Here is a 13628-nt window from a genome sequence, read left to right on the forward strand (position 1 = left end):
ACTTCGTGTTTAATCTGAAAACAACTTGTTTTGTTGTTTTTCATCTTTGCAGAAGACAGATTTTCACTGGGTATCTTCTGAGAGTGAACAAGCCAAAGCATTTTGTTGGGGGGGAAAAAAAAAAAAAACCCTCCACACATGTTTTCAATAGCAGGTGTTGATTTCTCTCCATCAGTACAACACAGTTTAGCTGTTTTACTGTCTGTTTTTGTCAGGTTCGGTTCGAGCCTCTTTGTCTGCTGCCGAACTTAAATGAGCATCTGGTTTTGTTTCATTTTAAGAACATAGCTCAGATAATGAGGCAGCAGGCACGATTAGCATTAAGTCTGCAGGCTGTTGGGGGCCACAGTTGTTTTACACGTCCTACATGTGCTTTCTTTGTCAAACCTTTGGACAGAAACAATGTATGACTTTTGACAGAACACTAACTTCAGTTGGATGCTGATCGGATGACTACTGGATGTTGAGACAAAAATGAATTAATCACAGTTTGTTTGTTTTTAAGCAAAGTTTGCGTCGTGTATCATCTTGTCTTCTGTTTTTACATTTGTTCATACTGAAATAAAATTATACTTAAAGCGTTCAGCTGGCACTGTTATCTGGAATTACTTCAAATAAAAGTGACTTGATTCAAATATTTAATTGTCAGAGCATCTAGTTATTGATTGTGAGAACGAAACAGTAAATGCACTCACAGCTGACGACAGCGTTCGGTTGGCGGAGTCGTCCCAAATCACTCTGCGCAGACGAAGATTTACCAACACTTTATTTACATTCCAGGTAAACGGATTTCTCATTTGAAATGTTTATGTGTCCATAACGCCGTCAGCTAAACCTCAGTTACCGTCACTTTCCAGCAAGGTGAAGATGAAAATGAAATTGAAAATGTCACCTTAGTTAGTTTTTCAGTACCGGTAACAATGTGTTACCTGACTTTCAGTACCAATACCATAACAATAGTTACTGATGTCTTTTTGTTCCTCAGAAGCATTTAAACACAAACGGCTGCAGAAGAATTTTGCATAAACACAACTAATATCACATAAAATGAGCAAACAAAGAAGCTAGTGGGACGCTGTTTCTGGAAAGAGACGTTGTTGATGCAAGGAAATACAAATAAGATATATTTGTAATTTGGGTGAATTGAACTTTGTGTACTTGACAGGTACGTACCTGCTGCCACGGACACAATTCATACAGTAGTACTGAGGTTTGAAGTTACTCCCACTAACTGAAAGTCATTTAGTTACTTTAGCTGTTGGGACGAGGCTGTTGAACAGTTATTGTGTGCATCACAGCCCTGATATAGCTTCTTCCTCTGTGCCACAGAGCTCCATTGTTGTCCAAAAACTATTAAAAACACATCAGTGAGCCAAACTGTTGCACTGGGTGACATGTTCCTTCGTTACCATGAACACACACACACTGAAATACTCACAAGAGCAACAGATGTGTATTAATCCACCGCAGAAAACAGTCCCAAAAGAATGCACTATTTACTCCAGGTTCAGTTACGTTTGCTGAAAACTAAATTGACCAGCAGTTTAAGACATTTCTTCGCAGGAAGCGATGGGCTCGGGGCTGAGAGCCACAGACAGGAAGTCAGAAAGTCTTTAGAGGCGGAGTGACACGTTGTTGGTTTCGGGTCTTTTCGTGGGATTTGTTGACTACATGAAAAACTATTAAATGACACCAGCCTCTTCCTGTTAAAGAACACATCATCCTTAAACAGTTTTCCTGTCGTTCTCTACGTTGCTGCGTTCCTCCAGGTGCTGGTGAAAGTGTCTCTGGGTTTGAACCGGCAGACAAGACAAAGTCAGCTTCCTTCCCCTCCGGTGTTTCACCGTCTTTTCACTTTATCCATCTCATAAAGCACATCTCGGCCTTTTACTGCTGACACTCGCCCTCCCTCTCCCTCTTCATCTCTCCTGGTTAATTATCTGTTGGCATTCCACCCGCTGCTAATGAGACCACTAAACTGTGCTGTCAGACAGGCCCTGGGCTGGGTGTGTGTGTGTGTGTGTGTGTGTGTGTGTGTGTGTGTTTGTCTCGATGTGAGCAAGCTCGGTTTCGCGGAATTAAACTGTACAGTGTGAGTGTGTGATTTGTGTGTGTACATAATTACAGACACCATTTACAGCCCCCTGCAGGTGTGTTTGTGTATGTGTGTGTTTGTGTGTGTTTGTGTATGACATCCAATAGAATTCTGTCTCCTCACACACACACACACACACACACACTCGTCTCTTGTCACACTGCCAGTCCGCTAATTTAAAGTGTGTGTGTTGTGTGAGTGATGTCACACATCATGTCATCACATTCAGCCTTCCTCATCGCTGATGCTGCCGCCAAGCATGATGGGACGGCCGGTTTATGGTGTTGAGTCAAGACCCGGGGCACGACGTGGGGTCCATAGTATGTGTTTGTTTGTGTGTGTGTGTGTGTGTGTGTGTGTGTGTGTGTGTGTTTGTATACACACTGCAGCTCTAGACGCAGTGATGAAGAGTCTGTCTCACTCTGTCATCTCGCTGACACACACTCTTTTATGGGATTTCCCGAGCCGCCGTCCGACTCCTGTACTGTACAACACACCGAGGAGAGGGAGGGGGAGGGGGAGAGACATAGGGGATGAGAGAGGGGGGGGCGAGATGCTCAGTGAGGTGTTCAGATTGAACGAGTCGAAGGTAAATTGTTTGCAGGGCTGTATTTCCAACCTGAACCTGAGAGGAAAAGTCATCTGAAACTAAGTTCTTCTGGATTCCCGCGCAGCTTGATCGTTGCACGTTGGAGCGTTTTAGAGATCCATCGTCCTGCCAGCTCAGACATTTCAGTGAAAACACACGTCATTACATCACATTACATTAACACCCTGCTCACAATCACAGTTACACTCATTCACATCTGGAAGCTGCCCAGTGCATCATGACATGAACTCCACTCGCTGGTCTGAAGTGGGCGGGGCTCAGATGGGAAAAGGTGATGTCACGTATTTCTGCCCACCAATCAGCATTTTGAAGTGTCAATAAATATCAATGTTTCCTCCAAACCTTTGATTTGATTGTTTCTTATTTAGTCGTGAATATTTTTCAGGCGTCACCACTGCCCAGTTTACTTTTCTCTAATTCGAGAGTTTATTACATGTATGTAAGTAAAACTAAAAGAAAGATCCATATTGTGAGCTGTAATTAACCGAGACAGAACAAGACGCTGGCTGAAGGAAGAAAGGAATATGACAATCAAACAATAAGGCCTTTCTGATAATTAACCGGTGAGGCTTTAACAACAGAGGGGTCAGTCGTTAGTGTGTGTGTGTGTGTGTGTGTGTGTGTGTCAGAATGTGTTTAGTATCAGGAAGGTTTTCGTCAACAGTTTGTTTGTGTCTCCATACCAACTGCAAACACTCCTCCGTCTGTTCCAATAATAGACGAAACTTTACCGGACAACTGATTTCCAACAGATTCCGCGAAATCATTCCCTGTCACACACACACACACTCACACACACCCACACACACACTCACACACTCTTTTACCATCAGCTCAGACCACAAACTATGCCCCCCAACTCCACTCAGTTCCCTACTGTCCTGCCTGATTCTGTGAAACCACAGCTCTCTCTCTCACACACACACACACACACACACACACACACACACACACACACACAAACACACACACACACACACACACACAAACACACACACACACACGTCCTACTTCCCAAGGGTCTCAGGGGGGCGCAGCACTCTGTTGTGTATCAGACAGCCGAGCGGAGATCAAGAAGATCAACAGATGAGAGTGATTAGTGATGAAGAGGAAGTCATGAGTGTGTTCGCCCTCTGAAGCCACACACACACACACACACACACACACACACACACACACACAGGCTGGGACACAGAGAACATGTGTGACAATGACAACATACTGTAAGCGTGTGTTCCTGCTGAGTGAAACACCTTAAATGTGCGTGTGATGATACAAACTGCAGGATGGACAGATTAACAGATTAGTGTTCGTGTGTGTGTGTGTGTGTGTGTGTGTGTGTGTGTGGTCACTCTCATAACTCAGCGTCTTCGTCCAGACAGGCTTGTTTACATGTAGTGTAACAGACAAAACATACATACACACATGTATATATATACACACAGTATGTATCCAGGCCGTCTTCAGGCCTCTTTAAAGCGTCTAAATGTTAAATCTAACATTTTGTACCTTCATTTTCTCGTTAGTAGCTTCAAAAGTGGAAATCAAAACCCTTTCTATCAGTGTTGACACATCTTTCAGTTCCCTTCTGTGTTTTAATTTCAGTTCCAGAAAGCATTAAATATTCGTTTTAAATGTGTGCCCATGCACCATGTCCCGACTGTAACATACAAACAAAAACACAGAAAACTCAGAACAAATGAGGCATTTGTTTAACATCGGATGTCAAGATAGTCAGGGTGTGTCACGTTCAAGAAGCCACGTCTAGTTTGTATGAGTGAGTGTTGGCAACCAAGATTTTGAGTTGAAATATTATTTAAAAAAAAGTTTTTTCTTGTAAATGTTCAACTTTAATCTTGAAATTACAACTTTTACTCAAAATATTTCAACTTCAGTCTGAAAATCTCTTGGAATAAAACTATTAATTTGTGTAATTTTCCATCTTATTTTAATGCTGACACATTTTGAGTGTCTGTCAAACTGTCCCCCCGTGCAGAGCTGAGTTATTTCATTAAGTCGCCGCTGCTGCAGTTGTACTGACCTTCTGCAGCTGATGGTGCTTTCCTCTGCAGCTGTAAAATCTCCCGCCTCACGTTGTGTCGAGAAGTAACAGTGGTTACTTGTTTGCCAGTGCAAAAGTTTACCGGCAGTCCAGCTTGTTTTCTTCCTGTCACTGCAGTTAACACAAGCACGCTTCATGCTGCGGCCTTTCACTCGCTTTATAAATGTGTCACCGTAAAGGTTAATATTAAAGACGAATGTTTGTTTCTGTTCGTGTTTGCATGTGTTTCCACTTGTTCAATTATCTTAAAAGTCTCTCAGGGAACATCCAGAACAGAGAGCCAGGTTCAGTTTGATGGTTAAACTGTCTGAGAATAGTGAATGGTAAATGCTGTGTTTGGTTATATAAAACCAACCAGACAAGCTACAAACAGAATCTGTGAATTTCACCATATTTTGAGGAAAATACGAGAACCTGCAAAACACTGAGCACTGATTTTGTGATCTGAAAGTCAAACATCTTGACGTCTGGGATGAAACTGGACTGACGACTATATTTCAGATAGATGAGGACCTGCTTCACGTTGACATATAGTCATGAAATACTGTTGAAACAATGGTTTTAACTTCAGCATATCTGGACGTAGTGTGTCCTTCAAATAACCAGATCAGTTCTTTCTGGGAAATGAACTAGAACACAACAGAATACGAGTGAAGTTCAAACATGATCACTATCACTTCTGTCTCAACATCATATTTGTGTTTAACACAGATATATATATATATATATATATATATATGTATATATCCCTCACGTCGGTTACAATGGTCTCACAGCTTTTGCAGTCTGACATTATTATGGGACAGATGAACTGGAATGTTTAATGGACAAATTTGAAGATTTTTAAGCTTCCAGCAGCTTTTAAACTCTAACACAGCTCTCGGTTTGTGAAGATTTGAGGTTTTTCATGAACACAAACAAGTGCTTTTAAACGCAACCACCGCTGGTTTGTTTTGATGGACATCTCGCTCGTGTCAGAGACACCTTCAGTTTACATCTACACGTTACAAACATTCATATAAGAACATTTTACAAATTCTAATGTGGAAGAGTTTTTCTGGAGTTTTTCTTTTCCTCCAGTAAAACCAGTAAACAATTAGCAAACCAGAAGTGAGTGTGTGTGTGTTTCTTTGTCTCTCTGTTCCTGGCAGTGTGACACACACACACACACACACACACACACACACACACACACACCCTCCTCTTTGTGGTTCTCTCTCTCTGGAGGGACGGACGTCCATTTTTAACGAGAGCGACAGCATTTGAAGTTTGTAATGATTCAAAGGACAGTTTACTCCTCTCCCTCTCTCTCTCTCCCTCTTCCTCTCTCTTTCTCACCACACACACACACACACACACACACACACACACACACACACAAACCCGCTCATATGACACATTAAATGTCTTGTCTTTTATATCTCCTCCTTCTTTATTTTATGCTCTTGTTCTCTTCTTTTTCTAGTGCAATCATTCCCTCTCTCTCTCTTTCACTCTCTCCTTGCCTTCCTCTTCCTCTCTCCTCCTCACTTTCCTCTTCTTCTCTCTCTTATAGAAAACTTTCCCCTTTGCAATAAAACCCCTAGACCACCCAACTTCCCCTCCATCCTCACAAACACACACAAGCATCCTGCACAAAGACACAAAAAGTACGCGGACTCCCGGACTTTACACCCACATGTGATTGTGGGCTTCAGTCTGCTGCTATATCAGCTCTCCTGGTTTCAGGCTTTCCTCCAGACGTTGAACCCCGCTGCAGGGATTTGCTCTCATTCAGCCACAAGAGCGTCGGTGAGGTCCACCAACACTGATGTTGGGTGATCAGGTCCGGCTCACAGTGCAGTTCCAGTTCATCCCAGTGGTGTTGTGTGTGTCCCTTTCTGCCTGTAGCCTTCGGATCAGGACATCCAGTGTGTGTTGCTGTGTGGCTCCTGACTGGCTGCTACAAACCGGCCGACAGTGAAACATTATCATGTTTAGTGTTTCGTCCCATCAGCTTTACATTGAGATGATATCGCACACATAAAAACAACTTTTATAGGCTCAGAGAAAGTTGGACACATATTAAATGTAACTGTGGAATCCAACTTATTAAATCTACAGTAATCTATTTCTTTGCATGTTAGCGTACAAAATACACATGATGGTGATACAAAGGAACATTTATTTATATTTTTAAAAATGAACAGCTACAGTTTGTTTTATTATTAATTTTGTCTTTTAAACTGATAACACAAGAAAGAGCTCCTTCTACACACACACACACACACACACACACACACACACACATGTTCATTGTGACACAGCAGCAGGCAAGCAAGCAGTGTTTTTTCCCCTTCACATAACAAAGGGGCTTGTTTTTGACTTTGTTTGACCCCAACAGGTGGTTGCACTCAAGCACCGTGACTCAACCACCTTTAATTTGTTGTGCAGAAGCACAAATATTTAAAAGTACATTTTAATGCTGCGTGAAGACAGTTTATTTCACTCATTATTGAAATAATAATCCCGGGAAACAATATGTCATTAAAGAGATAATATTGTTTCCTGGGATGATTTGGGGAATAACGCCACAACTCGCTCAAGAAACAACAAAGAGGAGAGAACACAGCACTTAACTTAAGAGGTTTATTTTTACCTAAATAAAAGACTAAATGAGCTTCAAACTAATGTGAAAACGTGTATTGTTGCACTGTTGTCAGTGATACGTGACTGAGTTGAAAGTGATTTATGATGCAGCAGAGACGGCCACGGTGATGCTAACTCTTAGTAGCTGTAACTAGCAGCTACCGACAAGTTAACAATAAGCATCAAAATGATGATTTTAGGGCTGCAGAGCGTCCTCACCCCATCAAAGACACACTCACACACTCACACACTCCCCCTGTGTGCCAGTAACAATATTAAACACTAACCGGGTCAATGTGGCGCAGAAACAGAGGGCAGCAGCAGGAGTGTTGCTGTGGACGGCATGTGGACGGCCTTCCAAACAGGATGTTTGAGATACCGGCTGCTGCGGTTTGAAGATGAAGAGAAGAGCGACGCTCCACATATGTGAAGACACTGGAGGGGTCAGCGTGGGACGCTAAGATGGAGGCTTTCTGCTGAGTCACCTCAGTCATCCTCCACACATGTGCGACCGTGTGTGTGTGTGTGTGTGTGTGTGAGACAGAAACAGATTAACAAGGAAATGTGCATGTGTTTGCAAGGAAGGCATGACGACAAGCTGGAGTGTTTTAAACTGGTGTCTGGTTTGCATCCATTCATCCTTTTCACAGCTAGAATAAAGACTTCATAACTCTGAAATGCATCTTTGGATTGTTGGTGGATTCATCTGATCTCATGTTGGCTGAGGTAGAAAGCAGTTCAGCCATAATTTGTTAGTTTTGCCGTCACGCTGAAATAGAGTTTAAAATAGTCTCCGTCTAGTTTTCTGTTTTAATAAATGAATAAATAATAATGATTATATAAAATTAATTGTTTTTGTAATTTAAGTGGTGGAACTCGACACAATAGGAACAATAGGCCTCAGAGGCCTTAAGGTTTTATCCCAAAATGCATTTCAAGGCTTTACGGAATATACTTTTAATTAAAATGATGTTCTTGACTGACGAGATGGCAAAAATGATTTATACTAAACAACTATGCAAATCTTCATACACACAGAGGGATATTCTTTCTGCTTCAGTCCTTAATGGTTTCATTCCCTCATGCTGGATATTTTGTGATAAAAACGTCAACGAAAGCAATTTGGATTGAAATTATTATTATTATTCTAACTATCTCCTTATGATTATCAAACGGAAAGAGCTCCGATTCTTCAGAGAGGAGAAGTCTGTCTGGTAGTTTCCTTTTTCTTGTTTGCATCGTCATCTGTTGAACCGAGACGACACCAACGCAGGAGTGTGTGTATATGGAATTGTTTCATTTTTCGTGTGTGTGTGTGTGTGTGTGTGTGTGTGTGGGTGTGTGCTTTGGTGTATGTGTTTTTTAAATAATATCCATGCAGTGTGTATGTCGACAGATCCAGGGGGGGGGGGGTTGTTGAGTTAATAGCTTGCGGTTTTTATGAGCCACATGTTACAGAGCAGCTTATGAAATATTATACACACACTCACTTCCTGTCTTATACTGTAGGATATATCCCTTTCTATGTCCACACACACACACACACACACACGTTATGGTTGTATGATGTGGTAAAAAAAAAAGACCAAACGTCACATTCCTCAAGAACCACAACTTCATTGATAAAATGATCCCACCAGGCACTAGTTCTTCCAGGCCCCACCTTGAAAATAAATACATGTGCATAAATACATTTAAATCTAATGACAATATGTCATCGCCGTTATGAGCATCTCATAATCGTGAACAGGAGGAATATCTGAGGTTAGATAGAGACTCATTGATGAAATTTGGACATAAAAAAATGTATGTAATGAGACAATGTCAGGGTGAAGTTCAATGAATGCTGTTGGCTTTAGCTCATGTGGTGGCGCTGGTGTTCAGTTGGCAGCATTTGACCAGCTCTTAGTGCCATCCAACTAACTTTGTCATCATTTACATCAAGAAACAAGTCAGAGAATCTACAGCCTCGCTAGAGGATTTGTGAGGCTGTATATATATATATATATATATATATATATACATGAAGCACATATGTATATGGTTTAATAAAAGTTTAATAAATATATTGAAAAAAAACAAAAACATATAAATATATGTAAATATATATATATAAATATATATATATATACACACAGTAGCGTTAAATGCTAATGTTATATTTTCTCATTAGCACTACACACAAAGTACAGCTGAGGCTGATCGGAATATTATAATATTTTGTTTTTTGTTGAAAAGTGAGGAAATCACCAAAGTCAGTTGGATTCAGCCTCTGGGGACCATGAACAAAACATGCTAATCCATGCAATAGTTGTTGAGACATCTCTGTCTGTGGAAGGACTGACTGACGTTGCCATTCATAGAGCCACGTCACTAGCGTGGCTAAAAATACAATATATGGCATCGGTGGCGAATGTGAAATGGTTTCTTGTGACAGTAGATTGTGGAAGGAGACAACGACCAAAGAAGAAGAATCATTTCCTGCATCTTTATCCTCTTCAGTAAAGACAAAGAGGCAAAACTCTCATTGGTGACAGACAGCAACATGATTTATGGGAAATGTGGTCTTAATTTGGAGAAACATTTGGCTCACAATCGTCTCCATCATGCTCTCATTTGTCGAGAATATTTCTGATGAGGTACTGCAGTCAGCTTAATGACGATATATTGCAACTTCCGCATCTTTAAACTTTAACAGCCTGTGTCCACTCGCAGCCAATCAGGATCTTCAGCAACTCTTTCCAACACCGAAAAAGGCTGTGACTTCATGTCACAAAGATTTTGGGAAGGAAAAGTGAATTTCGGGGAAGTCGGATGAAGGCAGAGGGGGGTGAAGAGTCTGAGTCACCCGTCCTGACCAGTGACCCTCCTGAGCTGCGTCTGAGCGACGTGACGATGCACTGCCACATGTTTACGGTAAAACGGCCGCGGGGGACGTCGCTCGGTTTCCGCAAACGTCTTCGGTGGCGTCACTCTGGAACGCAGCTTGGAGGAGATGGAGAGTGTGTTTGTGTGTTTGTGTGTGTGTTGAAGGGTTTGTTTGGTTTGTGGTTTCGTTATGACAGAAACTAATCACAACATTTCAGGGGAAACTGACACAAGATCTCCCGAGAGACAAATGACGAATCAGTAAATGGAGACATGAAACAAGACGACTGTTTAATGTGTGTCTGTATTGTACATATATTAATGTTGGTGTGTGTATGAATATGTGTGTTTGTACATGTGCCTGTACACATGTTTTACTTTGTAATTGTACAGTAAGTGCGTTTCCTGGTGTCTGCATGTTTATACATTTCCTAATACGTGTGTGTGTTTGTTCGTGTGAGTAAGAATGTGAGTGAGTTGTGTGTGTGTGTGTGTTTGTGTGTGTGTGTTTGTGTGTGCATGCTCATAAATCATCACCAGTATCTTCTCTGAAACGACGCCAGCAGCGCTGTAGCTGTTTACTGTCGAGTCCCCGCTGCTGCCTCACAGTCTGAAGCTGCATCCTGATCAGAGAAGTTCTTTGCGGAGGGGGAGATTTCAGTCTGATGGTGGCACCAGATGAAAGGTCAGGAGTCACCAATATATTTAGGAATCATCCTCATGAGACCAGGAATATACGCAACGAATTTCATGGCAATCTGCCAGTTGTTGAGAGATCTTACTTTGGACCAAAGTGTTGGACCGCCAGCTCTGCTCGAGAGCGAAAACATCGCCACAGAAACAAAAATAGAAAAGATAGACCTCATCTTCTAAAAGGAAATGTTCTCCTGCAGAGTGCAAAAAAACTGTGATGCTTCCAAAAAGAGCAAAATGGAGTGACAACATGACTTCCTATCAGTGCTGCATTCAAAACCCTAAAGAAATTATATCAAAACAAAACTTAAGGGGCAGCAGCTTAAACTTAGATACTGAACCATTGTCCTTCCTTCCAAATAAAACTAAAAAGACAACACTACTACAACACGAGGTAAATAAAATGAACACATAAGGGACCCTATGACATAATAGTAGGTTTCTGCGCACCGAGGGTGTGGGCGTGTATTCTCAGTGCAACCCACTTTCCACAAAAAAACCCGACACCTTGGTTTGTGCCACCTGATTTCAAAGAAGCTCCCTCTTGTTTGCGCCTCGCCTCCCACCTGTGCACCGTGCGCCCCTGAAGACCACACAGACCACGCAAGCAGGCAAAGCATTGAAAAAGGTGTATTAGTCGTGTAATGTCCACATTAGAGGACAGACACTGACATGGGAGTGGATTTTCACTCCTGTCCCGTCTCACTCCCATGACGGAGTAAAAAATAAATTCCTGTCCTGAAGAATGGCTCGCATCCCATCCCTGCAACCAACCAGCAACCGGCCACCAGAGCAGACAGGAGAGAATAAAAAAGAATAAAAAAAGACAGCAGAACGACTAGCATTTTATCCCGTCCCCCCCACCTCCGTCTGCTTTTTTAATCCCGTGACCCACAGGATTCCTGAAAAAAATATGTCAGCCTCTAGTCCACATATGATAAATAAAGCACTACATCCATCCACTACCCTGACCTTCCTACCATAACCTCCGACTGCACTACATGAATGTTAGAACTGGATTGAATCCTTCCAGATGTTTGTCTGAGACAGATGCATCACTGGGAAAAGTGGGAGAAGAGAGAGAGAGAGAGGGGTAAGTCTTCCCAGGTCAACATCTCTGAGAGGAGAAGGAAGAGAAAGACGTCATCGGCAAGTTATTAAGTAATGGACTGAAATACCATATCAACGTATTTAAATGAGTCATCCTTATGCAAACATACGTCTTATTATGATTGTTAATGGAACAAGATCATTAGTGGAATAAGAGAGTTCATAGAAATGATTGGGTGACTAGATATAGACACATGTAGAAGGGATATTAGCTCTAAACGACACCAATATTACAACCAGCCCTCAAATGGACTCCAGTTTCTTCTAACTTAGTGGTGAACGTAGGCGTCCCTTTTCTTCAAAACTGTGGGTATGTCACTTGAGCTGTTCGTGTGAAAGGGAGGACTGTGTAAGATGAGATAAAGTTTGAAACTTTATCAAAGCCTCTGGGGAAATCGGATAGCAGATAAACTCAGCTCAGGCAAGTGGAAGGCAGGCCTGACGTTTCGGTACATGCGTCTGGGCCCGTGGGATATCCCCCCTCCTCTGGTGGTGGTAAGTGTCGTCCTCCCCCGGTCAGAAAAGTGCTGTGAAACCCCGCCGTCATGATGCTGAGGTAGTGGAACTCGCTGTGTGAACGGGTGACTTGATAAGTTTCCCTGATAGTAATAATAAGATCGAACAAACAGGAAAGAGAGACGCAGTGTGCAAAAGTGAAAGATGCTGAGTCAAAGGGTGGGGGCGCACCGAGTGTTTTTAGTTGGGTGATGAGGTAACGGATCGATACTGCTTTCTCATACCGTGACTTTTAATCTATGTGGGATCCTTAATAACACAGCGGTGGAATGTGTTTTATCACTTCCGTTCTGCCAAATGTCAATTTGCACAGCTGGCTGCTGTACAGACAGCGTTAGAAGAAATCGCTTTCGAGCTGCAGTGATCTTACAGCCGTGAATTCAGAAGTATATCTTACAGTTTTAACTTCCCAAAACAAGTCACACATCTGCATATGTTGCCCTTTGCTGGCATGTTTATTTATTATCTGTTGCTGCTGTGTTCACTGATTTCCAACCTGGATAGATATATAAAGGACTGACATTTGAATTCTCCTCAGTTTGTGTGTAAGGGAACTATGATGATGCTACATCTATCGTGCTTAGTTTTCAATTGATCCAAACAAGATAAACCTGTTTTTGGACATATTTGTTGTCAGAGCCTCTGAGTGGGCCTTCCCCATGGTCAGCTTCAGCTTGGACTTCACACTGGACAACCGACTACTTATATTGTACAGCCAACAAAAGTTCATCCCAGGTGCCTTGTTAGCTTAGCTTGCTAACGTTACCACTGATTCCCACTACATGCTGCTTCTCATGCGTATTGTTTATTATTAACACCTGGAGTCAGTGGCCACTCCTGCAAAGTCAGTGTTGTGTTCCTTCTGCATCACAGCAAAGAAATGTTCCAGGTAGCGTTAACTGTCTCTCTCTCTCTCTGATGAGTAGATTTGATCCAGATGTGGTGATGGCAAATAACTGTCAAATGTCACCGCAAAGGGTAGTTCTGTGTCCTCGGCGCTCTGTGTTGTGATTCGAATCACTGAGTAACGTTGAGTGCTGAGGTCA

This window comes from Enoplosus armatus, chromosome 9 (assembly GCF_043641665.1).
Source record: "Enoplosus armatus isolate fEnoArm2 chromosome 9, fEnoArm2.hap1, whole genome shotgun sequence".
Lineage (NCBI taxonomy): Eukaryota > Metazoa > Chordata > Actinopteri > Centrarchiformes > Enoplosidae > Enoplosus > Enoplosus armatus.